This window comes from Eumetopias jubatus, unplaced genomic scaffold (assembly GCF_037043125.1).
Source record: "Eumetopias jubatus isolate StellerSeaLion01/CBP00866 unplaced genomic scaffold, mEumJub1_p1.0 scaffold_3, whole genome shotgun sequence".
Taxonomy (NCBI): domain Eukaryota; kingdom Metazoa; phylum Chordata; class Mammalia; order Carnivora; family Otariidae; genus Eumetopias; species Eumetopias jubatus.
The window spans coordinates 170,029,194-170,042,267 of record NW_028274809.1 but is presented as its reverse complement, the minus strand read 5'-3'; positions in this window follow the sequence as shown (position 1 = coordinate 170,042,267).

Sequence of the window (13,074 nt, the reverse complement as noted above, 5' to 3'; positions counted from 1 at the left end):
TTTCCCTTTTAATTTTTGCTCTATAACCTTTGCTGGCAAAGAGTGTATTTAATTATCTATATGTAATTAAGCACTTAAAGAATTATTAATTAGTTGGCATTTGTAACACTCTTAAAGATGAAAATCACTGTTTAAGAATTATCATTATTAATATGAACAGATGCAAAGGATGAAAGCATCATTTATGCATGCTTATGGCACACCCATCAACTCTTAGCTTATTCAGAGACATAATTGCTCTTTGAGCCAACATAAGCACCAATTTCCAAATATTAATCCAATGCATCTTCAGATATATTATGCCAAGTAATATTCAGTAATATTTATTCCCAATTACAGAAAAAGAGGGCATATTTAAATGATGTGAGTAAATTATGACACCATTTTCAAAAAATATGTTAGTTGTTCTCTAATACTGAGCAAAATTAGAACTACAAAATTAACTATCAAACAATAAGTAATATTAAGTAAAAGAAGTAGGAATGTAACTTCAGTCATTCTATTACTCTAATGCAAAGTCAACAATTAATTTAAACTTTATAATGTTAAATCTGGGTATTCACTATCATTCTTATGATACCTTTATCTACCTTATTTTTTAAGTTAAAAGGTGTTTATCTAATGGAAGGAAAAATTATATGAAATCTTATTTTCATTTCTTATCTTTAGTATGTTGATTTAATAAAATGAAGATATTTTTGTACTACACTGATGTAAAGCCAAAACTCATTGATGGCAATAAAAACCACATAAGCTTTTGACTAAGGCTTTCATTTTAACCTGAGATAACACATGGAAACATACAATTTGATAAGTTATGTACCCACAATATCATAGCAAGTAATAAAGAAATAATATAGAGTTTACAGAGCCATTTATATCAACTTCTTAAATGACAGAAGCCTGTTATCTTAGCTCTACAGGCTATCAATTCAAATATATAATACTAAGATGTGTTTTTGTTTAGAGCAATTTTGATGCTTGGTAAAGCTTTATACTGGCATTTGTCATTAAAACTATATGTGGGTTGCCATAGTTATAAGGAAATAGCATTTCAATTTACAACACATTTTCATGAACTTAATGGGAATGAACACTGTTCAGAATAAAGCTTTAGGTACTTATTTTCATGATACCACTTGTGTTTCCAAATTTAATGCATAAACATTAAATTAATACAAAAATGAAAGCTTAAGCATGCAAAGAATGCAAAGGAGGCTGAAAATTTTTCATAATCTAAAATGGAAAAAATTTCTGATTACATTCAGGGTCTCAATATAACAGACTTTCTCTAAACAATTCTATCAAGATTTATATATTTTAGGGGTGCCTGGGTGGCTCAGTCTTTAAGCGTCTGCCTTGGCTCAGGTCATGATCCCGGGGTCCCGGAATCGAGCCCTGCATCAGGCTTCCTGCTCCACGGGAAGCCTGCTTCTCCCTCTCCCACTCCCCCTGCTTGTGTTCCCTCTCTCGCTATGTCTCTCTCTGTCAAATAAATAAATAAATAAAATCTAATCTAATAAAATAAAATTAAAAAAAGATTTATATATTTTAATTCTAGTTGTCTTAAGGTTTATAGTTAGAGGTGATAGATAAATCCCTTTGCAACAAAAAAAAATCTTATTTCTCTTTCTTAGGGATTTTAAAAATTATTGCAATTATATAATTTGTTCAAGTACAGCATGATTTATTTTCTCAGGATTTGTTTTTCATTTTGACCTGCGATAACAATGATGATCCTTTCTCTAAACTACAGCCTATCTACTTGATGTTTTCTTAGAAAACACAGTCATTAAATAAAAAGGTTTTCATGTATCAAACTAAACAAAATCTATGCTAAAAATATCTAGAGTTTAAAAAAAATCTACATTTTTTGTTGTTATAAATCACTCACCTAAGTATCGTTCCAAAATTGTGCTTAAGAAATCTCATTTAAGGGGTGCCTGGGTGGCTCAGTCGTTAAACGTCTGCCTTTGCCTCAGTTCATGATCCCAGGGGCCTGGGATCGAGCCCCGCATTGGGCTCCTAGCTCTGTGGGAAGCCTGCTTCTCCCTCTCCCACTCCCCCTGCTTGTGTTCCCTCTCTCACTGTGTCTCTCTCTGTCAAATAAATAAATAAAATCTTAAAAAAAATGAAATCTCACTTAAGATTTTAAAGATTAGTTATTATATTTTGGGAAAGAACTCTTCACATAATTGAAGGCAGGTTTAAAATCAGGCTTCAGATTTCTTCTTTTATCCCAAGTGTTGTGTGTTGAAATCTAGGCTTTAGATGTGAAACAGTTATTAACAGTGGCAAGGATGAGGGATATGGAAATACATGGCTAAAGTGGCATGGAAGGCAAGACCACTGAAAATATGGAGGACAGAGATATTTAAATCAAGGATGATGATAAGAAGTTTAGAGGTTAAAAAATAGTGAGCCAGCTGTTAAAATATTTAATTGACTTGGAATATTGACCAGGAAGGTGCAAGATCAAGGAGAATGAACTGGAATAATAATGTGTGTCAAAGTCACTGGATTTTTCAGGGAGAAGGATGAAACAATAACATATAAATGGTAATGAAAAATTAATTAAGGGTCTAGTCTCACTTCTCTTCAGTACACATATGGTAGGTGAGAGAAAATAGTACCTTTATCTGACATCCAGACTTTAGTTTTTTCAGGAAGCTTAGACAAGTTCTGAAAAGAAAATGAGTGTTTAATGGATTTTGGTGATGACAGATTTTTTGTTCAACCAAACATCAAAGAAAAGTTTGTGATGACAGGGTTAGGAAGTGTTGGAAACTACATTCATATTAAGAGACATACTGAACAGAATGTAGATGAGACTAAATGCTGGCAGATTACCTGGGAACCTGGGAATTTCCTTGCATATTAAGTAAACAAGGAAACGAACACAGTTGGGATTATCTGGATAGCTTCCAAAGAAGAGCTAATCAATCAAACCCTCCTTCCTGGAGGAGTATTAATGCTCTCTTATGCAATTTATATTGTTAAGGTCCAAACTGTTGAAGAGATGGTGATAGGGAGTATTTTGGGAGCCCTTCAACCCTGCTATGGGCCATGTTGTAAGCAAGGGAAAACATTTTAAATTGAGTCATCTGGTTAATCCCAGTGGTTTAGAAATTCTAATTGTGCTTCCTGTGGGTTAATTCTCACTAAATGTCATGAAAATCAGATCTTCTATTTAAATTAAAAGAAAATATCTTCCCCTTTCATTCTGGGAATCACCTGTGCAATCCCCCAGATAACTAACTCCCATTCTCCCTTTCCTAGTTTTCTATTTCTAGAAGTTTGGGGATTAGATCTAGATTGATTGCATAAATTCCTCGTATCATTCATCTTTTATTTTTTTCTTTTAATTCTATTCACTGGAGAAATCATCATCTTTATCTTCAAATGAATGTTCTATGGTTATTACATTTTTTACTTCCAAATGTACTTCTTGTTTATGGAATGTCCCTTTTATAAAGCATCTTGTATTTTTTATGGATTTAATAAACTTTCCAATATTTCTGAGGATATTAACCATATTGATTTGTTTACATCTGGTCTCTCTACATTGTCTATTTTCTCTAAGTTCCTTTTTAAAATTTTTGGTTTGGGTTTCTCTCATTCAGGCAAAAATCTTTCCTCAAAGCTGCACAAGCACAGTTGTCCATTCATAATTAAGAATGAGGCATTACAAACAGCCAGGATCTTGAAGGTCTTACTGTTCAGCATTTTAAATTTCTGTAATTGCTTTTGTTTTCAGTATGAGGTCTCTGTCTGTTGGTTCAGTCTGAAAGCCTTTTATTTTTTTCTCACAGAATAAATTTTCTACTTACTTCTTGGGGAGATGTAACTACTTGATTACCTTGGTTCTTTAGTATAAGGACAGTATATGGGTTCTAACCTTTCCTTACTCATTTTCTTATGTTTTTGGTCCCTCCTGCCAAGTATGGACCTGTCCATGGTGCTGAAAACTAATTCACTTCCTTACTCAATAGGCAAATTTCAGCTTTCTTAAAAAAAAAGATTTTATTTATTTGAGAGAGAGAGAGAGATCACAGGCAGGGGGAGGGGCAGAAGAAGAGGGAGAAGCTGCAGGGCTTGATCCCAAGACCCCGGGATCATGACCTGAAGCAAAGGCAGATGCTTAACCTACTGAGGCATCCAGGCACCCCAGATTTCAGCGTTCTATTAGAAGATTATCTCTAAACACCTGACTATCCACTTTCAACCTTCAAAAAAACTTGTTTATATTGCTCATCTGTCCTCTCCTTGACATTCTTATTCTTTTATGACCAATTTAATATTGTCAGAAATAGCAAAAATAAACATGTTCATACAATATATTATGTTTAGTTTGTCTTATATTTTATTCTTTTGATCATTTTCACTAATTTTGTGATTTTTTTATTTTTTTACATTTTTTGAAATTTTAAGCTAAAAAACTGGTTACATATTTTAGTCAAAAATCATTTTAAGTAAACTGATTTTAACACCCACATGACATATTATATTATTTATGCATCATTATTTCAATGCAAAGATCTGTATAATGGGCCAAGGTAAATATAATTACAAATATGTAATATGTCTTCCCTGTGTATCATAGTTGAAATTTTCTTTGTTATTGACAGTAAGTTTAGTACTGATGTGGAAAACATACAGTGAGATCTATGTTATAGAAAACAATCTTATGCTAATATATAGATATAATTTTTTATTACACATGGATTTTAAAGAAACCATTTGAAACATAAAATATTCTCATTTTCAATTTCTTATGTGCAGATGGAGGATCAAATTTAATAAATTTAACAAGTACTTAATGAGTACTTTTTTCTTTATGATAACCTATGTCAGCTGCTGTATCATAATAAGTGAATGCTCTCATGTGAAAGTATTGTGCCTTTGTTAAAGAACCTTTTGTTCATCTTAAACCACCAGTTACAATAAACTTGCAGGACCTACTGAAAATCTTAGGCAATGAAAGCTGAGTAGAGGTTATGATTTTATAGTATAATGATACAATATTCTGTGGCCTTGTAAAAGTGAGCTGTAAACATCTGCTAAAAAGCTAGTCATCCTTACCCCAATACATTTGAGAAATTCTGTAATATTCTGCTATATAGTAGCCAGACAGGAAGAAATTGATTGCTCAAAAAACATGAACAATGCAAAAGCAATATTGTCCCTAAGAAAATATTGCAAATAGAATTATCTGATAAAATGCATTTGCTTAGAATATAAACAATAGGAGAATGGAATTTTCTACAAATATATTTAAAATAGTTGAAAAGTAATGATACACATATAAAAAACAACTTATCTGGTCAAGTTGTGGTCCTGATATATGTAGGACAGTATTGTTACCTGGAGTTTTAAAAATAGAGGAACTTCATTACAAAAAGATTTTAAGAAACTATTTTCATTTCTCTTTAAATTAGTATAGTTTTTCCTATGGAACAAGTTTTCTAAAGATGCAAAATATAGAAAGACCATTGAAATTTTAAAAAAATGTACAGATGAAGGTAGGTTTTGCTTTAAAGGAAAAGTCTCCTAGAATATAACACATTTAATACAACTTAGAAAACTCATAATTCATAAAGAAAACCTTTCATTCAAAAGTCTCCAGCTTGAACATTTGATTGTATATCCTGCACATGTATCTTGATGGTTACTTTACTTGGGAGATTTTAATTAAGGTGCTAGGAAATCTGTACTTAATTCACTTGAAAAACTTTTACCAAGTATCTACATTGTCAAGCACTGATCTAGATTCTGTGGGTTTTAATGAAGACTTAGAGACCACAACTTCCAGAGTTTTACAATGAAAGTGAGAGTGTCAGTTACATACCTTGGGAGCAAATTAAAAAGGAATTTGAATTAAAAACAATGAGAGACATCTGATGATATACATGTCCCTGACTTGAGGTTCCATATCAGTATGCCGGAGCTATGTTAAAATAGTACATAAAGTACTGCCCCAGATGCATATTTAATGCCAAAACACTTAAGCAGGGAGCAAATCGATAAAGAATTCATTTAAAAAGTTCCATCAAACCATTATTTTCCATGTGAAGGTGTTTATCTTTTATATGATTTATTTTATAGAAGTACTATTAATTTAGTAAGTAAGTATAAGGTTGCCTCAGAAAAACTTTATCATTTGAGAGCCAAGGAATACATTCAGAATTATAACTAGACTTACTATAGTGAGCATTTAGCAATGTATACAAATATTGAAATATTTTGTACACCTGAAACTAATATAATGTTATATGTCAACTATACCTCAATAAAAAAAGAAACTGATAATAAAAAGAAAAATATATTAATGTTATGCCAAAAAACAAAAACAAAACAAAAAATGTTAGGCTACCCTTTCTCCTGCCCAATGTTTCCTTTCAGGTTTTTGTTTTGAATGATAGAGCAGATCTATCTTATTATTATAGTATTACATTGACAGTTTTTCTAAAATAAAAATATATTTGAAGTGTTTGCTCTTTGTTGCAAGAACAATTATATACATAACTTCTTACCATCTTACAAATCAAGAGCTCCAAAAAAACTCATTTTCCTTACCCATTCTTTCATAATTTGTTAAATGTGTATCGAATTCTAACTCCCCTTGACTAATTTTATTGCCTATTTTGCCTTGCATATTTGAGAAATTCCTTCTCAATGATCCTTTTAAATTTCATGGCTATATTATCAGCAACTATTTAAATTTAATTAGAAGTTTTACTGGATATATCGCTTACCATTGCTTCTTACATCCAACATCTTCCCCTGGATTCATTTTTTTGTTTTGTTGGAACATTACCTTAAATAACATTTCTTTCAGCTACATGCTGTCTATGTAGCATATTGGTTTTATTTTGTAGTTATATGGTGGTATAGAATTCTATGATTAAATCCTTTTATTAAATTGTAGACATTGCTCCATACTTGTTTTTCATCCAGTTTCACAACTAAGAATTTATTTGTAAGAATCCTTTTCTTTCTCTTGGATTTTCTTTGCAGTTTGGAATTTGGGAAGAAATTATATTAATATCATGACTATTATTAAAATGAATATGGATAAAAATAATAATAGCAAGTACTTAATGGGTAATATTTAACTTTTGCCAGTCATTGTTCTAAAAGTTTTACATTGCATTAACTCAAGTAATCTTGATAACAACATAATGAAGTAAGTTCTATTTTAATAATCATTTTCAAATAAAGAAGTTGAGCAAAAGAACTTATTATTTGTTTAAGCTACATGTCAGATAGGTGGGGAAGTCAGGATATCAACGTTCTGTTCCCTAAGCATATGTGATATTATCAGTAATAAACTCTTTAGAATTTCATTGTAAATGTGTGTCTGTGGTGACTAGAATGTCCAGATAAGATTGAATGAGGAGATGGCTCTTAATATGAAGACATAAGTAGAGATGGATTTAAGAGCATATTATATAAATCTATTAAGATAAATTCACTGATGCAGTGGAATGGTGTGTATACTTTAGTGTACTAAAATCACCTGGAATTACTGTTTTAAAAAATACAGATTTCTCTTGAAGTTTTGTTTTGCTTTGTTTTAAGATCTTAGGTAAAACAGGGAATTTTCTTTTTTAACAAGTTTTCTAGATTATTTTGATACCCATTGTCCATGGAGGACACTAAGAGAAATAATATACTAGTATTTGAACTCAGATTGAATTCTTATTCCAAGGAAATGAGGTAGAGGGGATCAGAACAAACATAACACAATTTATCTCACTGGCAAGTCACATCTACATAGAAAATAATGCTAAATATAATAGAAATCAGTTCTTGCTTCATACGTTTTGCATTTATTTGAATGTAAGCTTACAGTAACATTTATGCCATTTCCAAATACTTAGTATCTAATATTATCTTACCAAATCTGTTTTTTTCCCATTTCTATCCATATTTTGCCTATTTATTCCAACTCTCTAAAAAGGATCTCAGTTCTTATCATAAACCTATATTCCAGCATTTTAGCCAAGTTTTTTTTTCTTAAGTGCAAGGATACAGTTTTGTGAATAATGCTGATTCTCTTCTGTTATGGAAAGAACATTTATTCTTAGTGTTTTCAAAATTCTCTTAGTAACACCCAAAATCATTCAGTGAGATCACATGGACCAATGACATCCTGAGGCAATTATTCCTACTTTATAATAAAATTTAAGAGTTTGGTTTTAAGTATTACTTTTCAAGGAAGATTATAGCCAGGTCAAAAATGACAGCAGTATGATATTGCTTTCAAAATTTAAGATCATTTTTTGATTAACCATGGTAATATGTGCAGACTGAAAGAAAAGAAGTTCCAGTTTATTGAAGTCATTGTGTCCTGCTCTGATTCCCTTGCAAGATTAGTTTTGATCTTCTGCCTGGGAACTTGGTAATTGTTTCTGTGGTGCCAGTTATCATATTGCACTATGATATTTTTGCTTAGTGTCTGTTCCATACTAGACTATATGCTTTCCCAGGGCAAGGCACATGTCTTTTTCATTCATTTGTTCATTGATTCATTTGTTCAGTCAGTCACTCACTCACTCATCCATTCAATTAAAATGTGTTTGAGAATGTTCACCAGAAACAACATACAAAATATATAATAAAATTACAACACAAAATGAGGGCACATTTTAAAAGGTAATGTTGCATGTTCTAAAAATGTAAACTGTAGTAGTTTGAAGAGTTAATCTTTTCTTCTATTTGCTCTGATGATTAGCACTTTGGTACCTACTAAAAACTCAATAAATATTTGTTTAATTAATTAGATGTTCTACTATATCCCCAGAATAAATGATTTGTTAAAACATACTTTTCAAGAATACTCTTCAAATTAATACAAATAAAAAAGTTACATCTGTCTTACGAAATTAAAAATTATCACATAAAATATATTCCATATTTTATTTGTGGTTTTGGATACAAAAAATGAGAGATGATCATTACTAAACCTGACTTTGCATAAAACCTAAATTTGCATAAAATAAACTGAAGAATGTTTTAATAATGCCCCAACTATAAACACGGCATCAGATTCTCAGGTTATATAATAAGCAGTATAGGAAACAATAGCAGCTCCAGATGAATAAGTGATTATGTACATTACAAAATTTGTTTCAGGTATTTCCCTCAAAGCATGGTATATTTTGGTTGCTTAATATTTCAAATTGTGCTTGCAATAGATTAAATGTAGTATAGGTTTCAAAACTGGTTTTTGAAAACAAGCTAATAATAAAGTTTATTCTTAAAAGTTTACATTCTCAAAGACCCACAAAACACAGTGTAAATAAAAGAATTTGTGTAAGGAATGACAATTGGCAAATAGCAGTCAGTAGCATTTTTATATTATTTTCACTTTCTCTTAAATTATTCCTACCTACATTCAGGAATGAGTTTCCAGGACACTTACATTATAAATGTCCTATGATTTAACAAAATAAAATTAAAAAAATAATAATAAATATTCTTTGATCTCAAGTTATGCACCATTACCTACTTTGGTCTTTTCTGTCTTCTCATGGTAAACTTGCAAATAGAAACTCACCCAAAAATGCGAATTGTCAAAATAAAGCACCCCACAGTTGTGGTATATTCTCCATTTTTACATCATGGAATTTAGAACTTAATTGGCGTTAAAAAAAAAAAAAACTGGAATATCAGTACAGATAGATCAGGTTAATCTGCTATCACAAAAACAGTGCTAACATTTCAGCTGCTTCAAAATAAAACATTTATTTCTTCATATTCTAAACCCATGGATTGCAGACAACCAGGGACTCAGCTCTGAGTCATCCTCATAGTTATACCAGGCAAAGGCTACTAGAGCAGCCACAATGGGGAAACTGGCCAGGCATTCTGGTGGTGGGAAGACAAAACATGAAAAAAAAGCACATTTATCCTCAGAACATCTGCCTCAAAGTGGCAGTTATCATACTTGAGTTCAATCAGGATCAGGGAACTATGTATCCCTACCATCCACTAGAGAGACCAAATATTTGGGAACAATCAAAAATTACCACTGCAGGTAGATTTCAACAAGTTTTCCAGATTATTTCAATATGGATTTAGTTAGAGTTGATTGTTCTCAGATCCTTTGCTTTAATTTAACTCACATTATTTTTACCTAGTGAAATCTGTCTTAAAAGCCATTTGAAGACATTTTTGAAGCTGTAAAATATACTTCTTTAAAAACCTACACTTTAAGTGAATTCCATGTCAAATTTGTATTCAGAATGTAAAGGATCCAAATTGGTGGAGCCACATGAAGCTCTTATTTTATTGTAAGAATGAGTCAGATAGATAACTTAGGTATAAATAATCCTGAAAATTTTTATTTACATTTATTATATGCTATTATTGTTTATTTAAAAGTGGTAAACTGCAGTATACATGTGGTTAAGTGAGGGACACCTTCCTTGAAAATCAGCCTTCTAAGAACAATACATCAATTTTAAACATTCCTGAAGAAGAAGAGCATTAGAATAAGAAAAACAAATACTTTGTACCTTTTAAATGTGTAAGATGTAAGCAAACAAGAAGGTAACAAGAATGTTGTCATGACTGGTCTTGTAATTAAAGAACTATTTATTGTGAACCTTCTATAGTCAAGTGGGTCTGACTTACAACGTTTTGAATCAGAAATTTCAAAAAAAAATTACACTCTTCCTTATCCTAGGGATGAAATATGATATCTGAAGAGAGAAATCATATTATTATGAATTATAATTCTTGTGACTGTCATTTGAATTTTCAGTTCATTTGTCCATGAAATAATTTCCTTTAGGTATCTGATAGGGTGATCACAAATTCAATTTCCACAGGACAATATAACATTTATTTAATTTTAAGAGTTTATTTCATTAATTTTTAAATAATTTTTGTATGTTTGTTTCTTAATGGGAAATTAGAAATAACACTTCATAAGGTAACATTATCCATTCTGTGACATACAGGATTATGAACTTTCTTTTATTAAATAATATCTTTTTGAAAAAGTTGACATAATTTGATATAACTTTGTATCACAGACTGATATGTTTGTTTGGGTATAAATTTTCATAGACTAAAATTGGGTTAATGGGACTTAATAAAGAACTACGTCCATTAGCGTCCTAATTTTAGTTCCTTATAAGTGGAGACATTTAATAACCTTAAGGAAGATCCTGAGTATATTTTATATTTAAATATTAATGATAAGAATGTCTGATAAAAATATGTGCAAATAGTCCATGTGGTTGTAAAAAGTAAAGATATTATTTATAAAGGACTATCAGTACTGGCTGCATTAAAAAATGGAGATCCTCCTACAAACAGCAATAGCTGAAAAATGGCAGTTCATAATAGATACTCTACTGGATTTGTCAAAGTGTTGTATCTAGTTTAAAGATATCATCCTTCCTCTGTACCTGTCAATGAAACAAAAGCACATAGAGGTCTTACACATAAAATTTATATTAGAATACTGGAAAACTAGGAAAAAAAGGGGGTCATTTTGTTTTATATTAGAAGATACTAACTTTCCTATAATTTATGTAAAAAATTCAGTGGAATACTTTTAATACCTGTCAGAAGTGCATCAACACCTAGAAGTAAAATAGAAAATGCCTTTATAATTGAATGGAACAAAGGCTCCTATAAATGACTTTTACCAGGAACAACCTAAAGCTATGCATCAATTTGCACTAAATTAATTCAGTCCAGATGAGAAATCATGTAAAAACTTATGCATTTACTTCATGGTCCATTACCTCTCAGAGGTGAAGATGGGTCTGTATTATTGTGTAACAGTATGAAATATCTGAAACTCCAAAACCTGCATTTTATTTCAATTTTAATGAACTGATAATAGTATTTACAAGTATAAATTGATAGAGTCTATTTTCTTCTCATTTTCATTTGATAAAGCACATCCCAGCTTAATTTTGAAATGCACAGCCTCTCTTCAGTCTTCCAGCTTATGTGTCAACCAAGGCAGATACATTAGTATTAATTTTTTTTCAGTGTTAAATGTTATCTGTAGGCAGCACACTAAGAGGAGATGGGAGACACACTGAGCACTCACAACGTGCTCTGTCTGTGTTGGACACTTGGCATTCCATTTTCAGAGTGACCTTTGTGGTAGGTGTGATTGTTGCAATTTTACAGATGAGGAAACAGACTCTAGATTGTTAAATAATTTACTCAGGATAACACGGCTGATTAAGTGCCAGGAATGCTTTGAGTGTGTGTGTGTGTGTGTGCGTGTGTGTGTCTGTGTGTGTGTGTGCATGTGTGTGTGATTCTGAAATTTCCTATAGACTGAAAAAAATGAGAATTCTAGTTTAATTTTTATTATTTAGAAGAAGTGCCATGTCTTCTTGGATGATGCTTTATTGCTCTTATTTCATATGATTTGCCTTTTCCTTAAGCCCCATTAAACTCTTCTTTCTTGGTGATCCCATTGTTTATGTAGACTACACATATTGACAGTTGAGTGTACATAATGAAAAATTTTTTGTCCTTGTGTCAGTTCCTCATCTTTTCATATGAATAACACTTGGCCCTCCAGCAAACTGTAAACACCTTGAGAGCAGATGCAGAGGGTCATTTTTATTATTATTTTTTAAAGATTTTATTTTATTTTTTTTGACAGAGAGAGAGAGAGGGAGGGAGAGAGCACAAGTAGGGGGAGTGGCAGGCAGAGGGAGAGGGAGAAGCAGACTCCCCGCTGAGCAGGGTGAATAAAGGATCCAAACTGTTGGAGCCACATGGAGCTCATATTTTATTGTAAGAATGAGTCCCAGAGATAACTTATGTGTAAATAATCCTGAACATTTTTTATTTATGTTTGTTATATGTTTTTCTTGTTTATTTAAAAGTGGTAAACTGCAGTATACATGTGGTTGAGTGCTCACAAAAAGATGTGGCCTCAAAGTTGTGTAACATATTGACAAATATGTTGAATGTGTATTCAGAAATGATTGTTATATCCAAGATTATCTTCTGTCAGTCCTTAACATAATATTGTTTTCCCACTTCAAAAACCATAATGACATTGTTTCCTATCATTACATTACT